The sequence below is a fragment of the Haliotis rubra genome, unplaced genomic scaffold (genome assembly GCF_003918875.1).
Source record: "Haliotis rubra isolate DU_JTF1 unplaced genomic scaffold, ASM391887v1 Scf2497, whole genome shotgun sequence".
Lineage (NCBI taxonomy): Eukaryota > Metazoa > Mollusca > Gastropoda > Lepetellida > Haliotidae > Haliotis > Haliotis rubra.
In genome coordinates this window covers 26,605-34,108 of record NW_025766555.1, presented here as the reverse complement: position 1 = coordinate 34,108, position 7,504 = coordinate 26,605, and the positions used below count along the sequence as shown (strand labels likewise).

Here is a 7,504-nt window from a genome sequence, read left to right as displayed (position 1 = left end):
TTCGTGCTTTAGTAGTTACGTATTTATTGCTTGAGGAGAAACCTTTTTTCTTAGCAAGAACACTAGATGTTGGTAGATACAATGACCTTCATCATTACTTGGGCGTCAGTTCCGTTTGTTGAGAAGATTTTGCATCTACTTGAGAGAAACATTTGCAGAGTATCAAGCTGCCAATGTTCAGGAGAGAAAGAGTTAAGAGAGACTGAAAGACATCACGGGTCTATCATGATGTCCAGATCGTCTTGGGACAGTGTGTGCTCAGATGGTGGACTTCTCCACACAGAATCATGTTTGACATGAGCAAGCTTATGCAAAATCAGATGGGAAAATTCCTGAAAAGCGACTGATATATGGATCGTTGGTCTGCTTGTCACATGACAATTTTGAAACCCTTCTCTTTGCTACTGTTTCTGATAGAATCCCAAGACACTTCAGGATGGTATACTTGATGTATTACTTGAAAATGATGAGAGATCTTGATGACATCCCTTTCCCTGGATACCCGTTTTGTAATGGTAGGAACATCTGCTTACTTTGAGGCCTACAGACATGTCTTGAGAGGTCTGCAGATGCTCCGTGATGGTGATCTTCCATTTGAAGGAAGTACATTGTGTCGAATGTGAGAGTGAGGTGAAGTCACCTCAATACCTCCTCAGGGTTTAAGGACTGCAATCAAATATGACCTGCGCCCACTTGTGGATGAAAAAACTGTTCTAAGGGAAGACACTGCTTTGAGACTGCAGAAAAGGGAGGTGAGCTACGACTTTAGTCGCGAATCTGAATTGCCAACAACATTGAAATACTACTGAATCATTTGGATTGGCCGTCAGCCATCCAACTGCATCTTGATCTGTCACAGTACAAAGCCTTAAAACAGCCCTCACCGAGAGTTCCGTAATTATGCAAGGACCACCTGGGTACAGGGGAAGCGTATGTTGGTTTAAAGATTGTGAAGGCCCTGTTACACAGCACAAAGACCTGGAATGCAAACAACAGATCCTGAAATGCTCATCGTTTGCTACACAAACCATGCACTAGACCAGTTTCTTGAAGGAATAATATCCTTCTACAGAGGAAGTATCATCAGAGTAGGAGGAAGGATCAAAAAGTGAGCAACTGGAGGATTACTCACTCAAAGCACAGAGACAAAGGGCACGAAAATTGCGGTTCCAGAGATATGAGAAATACTGGGCCGGATGAGATGGGAAATCCGTAACAGTATGAGAATGACCCTGAAGCTTGAGATTGAAAGATTGGTCAGCAAATAGAAGCAGCCGAGGAGAGGGAGATATTACATGAAGATGTGTTGCGACCATTCATGGGTGAAAGCTATGATGATATGGTGATGGCGATGAATATGATGCTAATGCAGATGCAGGAAGCAAATGGCTATATTACCACCACCAGCCCCTATCATGGTAGAGTGGTTTGGGCATTGAATGCGTTTGGCGAAATAAATGAACCCAGCTGAGCAACGCAGCCAGGGGAAGACATTGAAAATGAGGACGAGGATGGTGGACTGATAGATGTTCAGGAAGAAGCAGATCTCTTGCAAAGAGCAGAGACAGATGCATGACATGGACGGATGGTGACATGGAGGAAAGTAAGACTTGACAAGCTTCAGAGAATGATTGGGCATCTTCAGTATGAACGAGGTGGATATGTTGCCTTTGATGTGACAAATTTGGACAGGAACCCGAAGGAACAAGAAGATGCAATGCAGTTCAGTTACAGCCTGAAGCCCGAAGACGTCTTAAAAGACGTATTTTGAAAAAAGATTGAGATCCACACAAAGGATGACATCAGCAGAGGCTAATCGATGTCAGGATCCTTGGAGCTCAAATGAATGATAGATGGAAATTGTACAGATTCTGGGTACACTGTCTCTGTGAAAGAACTGCAACGTGACATATCAACAAAGGAGGCTAGATACAAAGCAGTGGTAACTCAGTACAAAGAGTCACAGATGATTGAAGACAAACCAGATCATGGAGACTGCAACAGTGATAGGGATGAGAGCAACAGGGGCATGCCGCTTCTATCAACAAGGTCCTGTCGGAGATTAACCCCAAAATCATAGTTGTTGAAAGAAGCTGCAGAAGTTCTTGAGGGACACATCATCACAGCTCTGAGCAAGAAATGCTTGAACATCTAGAAGTACTTATCGGAGATCATTAAGCAGCTTAAGCCAAACCCTACTGTATACAAACTTACCAAAAGCAATTCAAGTTAGATCTGTCTTTATTTGAGAGAATGATCAACAATGGCACATGCACTGTGACACGCTGGCTCTTCAGCATAGAATGCGACCTGAAATTACCAGGTTAATGAAGCCAATCTACCCCAAGCTTGAAAATCATTCCCTCTGTCCTCAATTGTATAGAGAAGATCAAGGGGATATCTGACAACATATTCTTCATCAACCATGGATATCAAGAAGAACATGACATTGAACGCGTCAGTCACTCAAATGAGTTTGAAGCTAGATATGTCGCCAGCCCTGTGTGAATATTTGATGAAACAGGGATATGAAAGATCACAAATCACAATTCTCACAACCTACTCAGGACAGCTACTGAAACTGAAAAAGATGATGCCAAAGCAGATTTTCCAGGGAGTCAGATTGACAGTAGTGGACAACTACCAAGAGGGAGAATGACATAATCCTTCTGTCACTCGTGCGAAGCAATGCTGAAGGAAGCGTTGGATTCCTGAAAGTTCGAAAACCGTGTCTGTGTGGCACTTTCACGAGCTAAGAAAGGATTATATGTCATCGGGAACTTTGATCTCCTTGCCCAAGAAAAGTCAGCTGTGGAGGGAAATAAAGAAAGATTTGCAGATTAACAACCAGATAGGAACAACCTTGAACCTATATTGTCAGAATCACCCGCGGGACACGGGTATTGCTGCAAAGAAACCGGGAAGACTTCGGGAAGCTCCTGAAGGTGGTTGCATGAAGCAGTGCACCTTCAGACTGGACTGTGGACATGTCTGTTCTCGACTTTGCCATCCTTATGACCCCAACCACGAAGAATACAAATGCAATAAACCCTGTCCAAAATCTATATGCCAGAACAATCACCCATGTCCACGATTGTGCTATCAGCAGTGTAGAAATGCAGAAGTGCCAGTCGAAAAGGTGATACCTCGTTGTGGACACAAACAGCTTGTCCCCTGTTGCATGAATCCCAGGAAATACGAATGTCAAGCTAAATGTGATAAGGTCTTGAAGTGTGGACACCCATGTGGAAACCCATGTGGAATTGAGCATCAGTGCAAACAGATGGTGAAGAAAGACGTGGAGATGTGGAAACACAAGTGATGTTGAATGCATGAGGAAAGACTCGGCTGTCTGCAAGGCAAAAATGTTCAACAATGCTGGAATGTGGACATACGTGTGCTGGCAACTGTCACGACTGTCATGAAGGAAGGCTACACGTATCATGCCGTAAGAACTGCAAGAGGATCCTTGTCTGTGGACACGAATGTAAGGACATGTGCAGCAACTGTCCCCCATGCAGAAATGTTTGTGAGAACCGATGTCCGCACAGCAAATGTTACAAAATATGCGGCGAGATTTGTGTACCATGTAATGAGCCCTGTGAGTGGAAATGTCTGCACCATGCATGCACCAAGAAATGCAGAGAGCCATGTAATAGACCTCCGTGTGACGAACCCTGCCTGAACGTCCTTCGCTGTGGTCACCAATGCATCGGACTATGTGGTGAGCCTTGTCCACGTCTGTGCAGAGTGTGCAATCACGATGAAGTCACATCAATCTTGTTTTTGGCACAGAGGATGAGCCAGATGCAAGATTTGTTGAGCTTGAGGACTGTGGTCATATTGTGGAAGTATCTGCCATGGACAGGCTCATGCAAATGGATCCCGGAAAATGATGCTATTCAGTTGAAAACATGCCCTCACTGCAAGACGCAAAGATTCGACGGAACACCAGATATGGATCACTGATCAAAGAAAATGCTGAAGGATATAGACACAGTGAAAAACGTTATATTGGAAAAGATGACAGAATACGTGTTCTGAAAGCTAAACTTGAAGCTGAAGCCAACAGGGAAGTTGACCCACAAGAACGGAATGAAAAACTGGATATGCTGAAAAAGGGTTATGTCAACACTGAAGTTGGTCTTAATGCAATTGAGAATCAATTTTGTTTCTTGAAACGTGTGTCCAAATTATTTGATTCCTATGAAAAGCTTGCAGAGGACTGCAAAGAAGCCGTTCTTCGTCCCGTTCTCAGGGATGCCATTTCCAGCATGAAGGAGCTGGAGCAATTCCGAAAATGGCTCATGGGGACACGATCATCCCTCAGTGATCAGGATGTCTCAGATGCCCAGGATGAAGTTGACAGGAATAAGGCTATCATCAGGCTCTTAAAGACAGAGAGAATTATAGCCATCAGAAACCCTGAAATGCCAGAGGCTTTGAAAAAGAACTCCAAGCTCTACAGGGGACTTTGAAATATGGCAAAAGGTTTACCAAACAACGGCAAGAAGAAGTAGAAAAGAATATCTTCCAGAAATTCTAAAGAAGCATGTTCCAGAATCTGGTCTTGGTATATCTGAAGAAGAAAGGGTGGAAATAGTGAAAGCAATGACACTCACAAAGGGACATTGGTTTAAATGTCCTAATGGTAATATATTTTTCGTAATGTTCTCATTTACCCATCTTTAAATGCACTTTTAGACTTTAGTTAAATTCCTTATGTTTCGATGCTAAATTTACATACGATCGTCCTGGTTCGGCCTTCACTGTCTTAGTTAATAATTTCTATAAATCACTGTTATTTGTTCAAAACCTGAAGTTATCATTTGAAAACAACCATTTCAAGAAAATAATTGTTGTTGACAGACAGTTACTTCATATACTTTTGACAATTTTATTCACCTAAAAATGGGATATTTTAGATGAATCTCTAGTCTTGAAGTTAAGCATTTGGATGTAGGATATTGTGTTTGGGGTCCAGCCACATCATGGCACAGGACGACAGATCTGGGTTCCAGAAATTGCCATTGAACTCGAGAATTGACAAGCGAACACTCCAAGTTCTATTCCACAATCTGATTCCTTAAGTAACTTAGTTACTTTCGATTTCAGGGCATATCTATGCAATCGCAGATTGTGGTGGAGCAACCATGGAGTCGAGGTGTCCAGAATGTAACGCTACAATCGGTGGTACCGGGCACAGACTGAGAGGCGACAACGCCCTTGCACCAGAGATGGACGGAGCTGCGTTTGCAGCATGGTCAGAGCAGGCCAATCTTGGGAACTATAACCTGGATATGCTGTGACCATCTGTGTCCGGTCTTTGGACTGGAAACCACATCATGTACTGTTGATATAGGAAGTGGGATGTCCTTGTCGATCGACATATCCATCCATACTTCAACCCAGCTGACGAAAGTAAAGGGTTAAGGATAAGGCAACATGCTAATGCTTCTTTGAATTTACAAGTACAATATTGTCTTTCTCCGCTGTGGTGTAGACAACCTCACAGTATCGTAATTGTATTGAGTGATTCTGTGAAACAGAAATTGTAAATTATTTTCCCTAAATATGGACCTTTTATGTTGAAAACATAAACCAAAGTGTGTAATTGAAGACTGTGCGTGCTCGATATCAGCAAAATATAAAACAGCGTATTTTGCAAACTTTGATTGGTGAAAAAAAATGAATATAACCTGTTAATTGAACGCATAAAATGATGTAATTTGTAAACAGCTAAGATGTCATAATATTTGTAGTTCCTACATTGCAAAGTCTAATAACTCACTGTTTAACACAGAATGGCGTAATACACAAATTTCATATTTTTGAGTGAATTGCAATTACCGGGACATCCTAGTTTTTACTTAAAGTGGATTGCAGCTGACTACTCGTGAATGACTTGCAAATTAAGATTGATGGGGTTCACATTGTCTGCAATACTAAATCACGGAGTTATCTGTTAGTATAGAACCTCGTATGACTATATACATGTTGCTAGTTGCCTTCACATGGCAATGTATCTTGGATCAACATTACTTTAATATAGTGCTATATATCCGTCATGGACAAACACCAGGATTATTGGTAATGTTTTTGAACATGTAAAGAAACCTGTTTTATCCATGGTTTTATTGTGGAAGCGGTGGAAGACTGTGGGGGATGGGGGTTTATTTAAAATATTGATACGCGTTAAGTATACTAAAATGTGTGTGTGTGTGTGTGTGTGTGTGTGTGTGTGTGTGTGTGAATTTGAAGTTTTGTCGCAGAAAGCTATTTTACAGTGGACACCTCTGTTATTCGTTAAAATGATTGATCAGCTTTATTTGTGCCTTCACAATAAATACTTACTATTCACTTACTATTCGACTGCTGTTTTAATTTGTGTCCTATTTATCAAGTACGATTGATGATCACTAGTCAACAAATCACATGGAGAGGGAAAGTCACTCCTCGTGTCTTACCCTCATGTTGACTGAAGCGGAGCTTAAGGTTATATTCTAACCAAAATTCCGACTTTTTGTGTGATTGGGAACACCTCTTGGTATGAATCACATTTAATGAACAAAAAACGTTCGCATCTATTAAAACGCGAGTGTTGGGGAATGGAGTTCGCCTGGCAAGAGGTCTGACCATACCAACCCACACACACACACAACACCTGAGTAAAATAAACGTGGAGTTTATTACACAGCAGTCACTGAACGATATGTTTCATAGTCAGGCAATAACAGAATGATTTACAATATATTATTACAGCATGTTCACAATGCAGTCATCTGTCAAAAGAACATGAACATCATGTGTACATTTGTTACGTACTACATTAACGTAGAGAATTTCAATACTCGACACCTCTTCTGATATCAATTATATCAACACGAGTTGATAAAGTTACAAATATCCGAGGCTTCTGATAGGATATTTTTACTTTATCAACGAGTGTTGATATATTTGATATCAGAAGACACGAGGGTGAGATTCTATTTATCATCCAAAATCACTCTTCATTAATTTTCAATGAAAATGTACATCTCTGAACATGGTACTGCCATTAGACTTGCAGTGCAGCGATGTCATAGCATTGTGACGTCATCAAGTACATGACGTCATAGCATTGTCAGGGCATTGTACAAAATCTACTGTCAAAACGATATCTCCTAGGAGATATCGTTTGATCTCACACAAGCGATATCTCCTGTGGAACACAGTTTTGATGATAAATAAAATATGCCACGAAGGTATATGTGGCACGGGATTTGACCACGTGATATAAACATATGCTATAGATAAATACAATGCACCTTGGTCTCTATTAGCTTTAGAGATGCTGGTCCCGGATTATGTCTGATGCCACTTATCAGGGTGACCCTCGGCAGTTTTAAGATAATGAAACGTTGACAAGTAGTCTGTAACAATTCAAGTTTTCAAAAACACATATCGTTATAAAATATTGGTGAAACGTTGTGAAACGTTAATGCATCCATGAAAATGCAATGAG

At 41.2% G+C, this 7,504-nt stretch overlaps 1 pseudogene; it reads left to right on the top strand.

The window, feature by feature from the left end:
• Window positions 1-320: 320 nt before the first annotated feature.
• Window positions 321-6,365, top strand: LOC124279293 (annotated as a pseudogene).
• The last annotated feature ends 1,139 nt before the right edge of the window (window positions 6,366-7,504 follow it).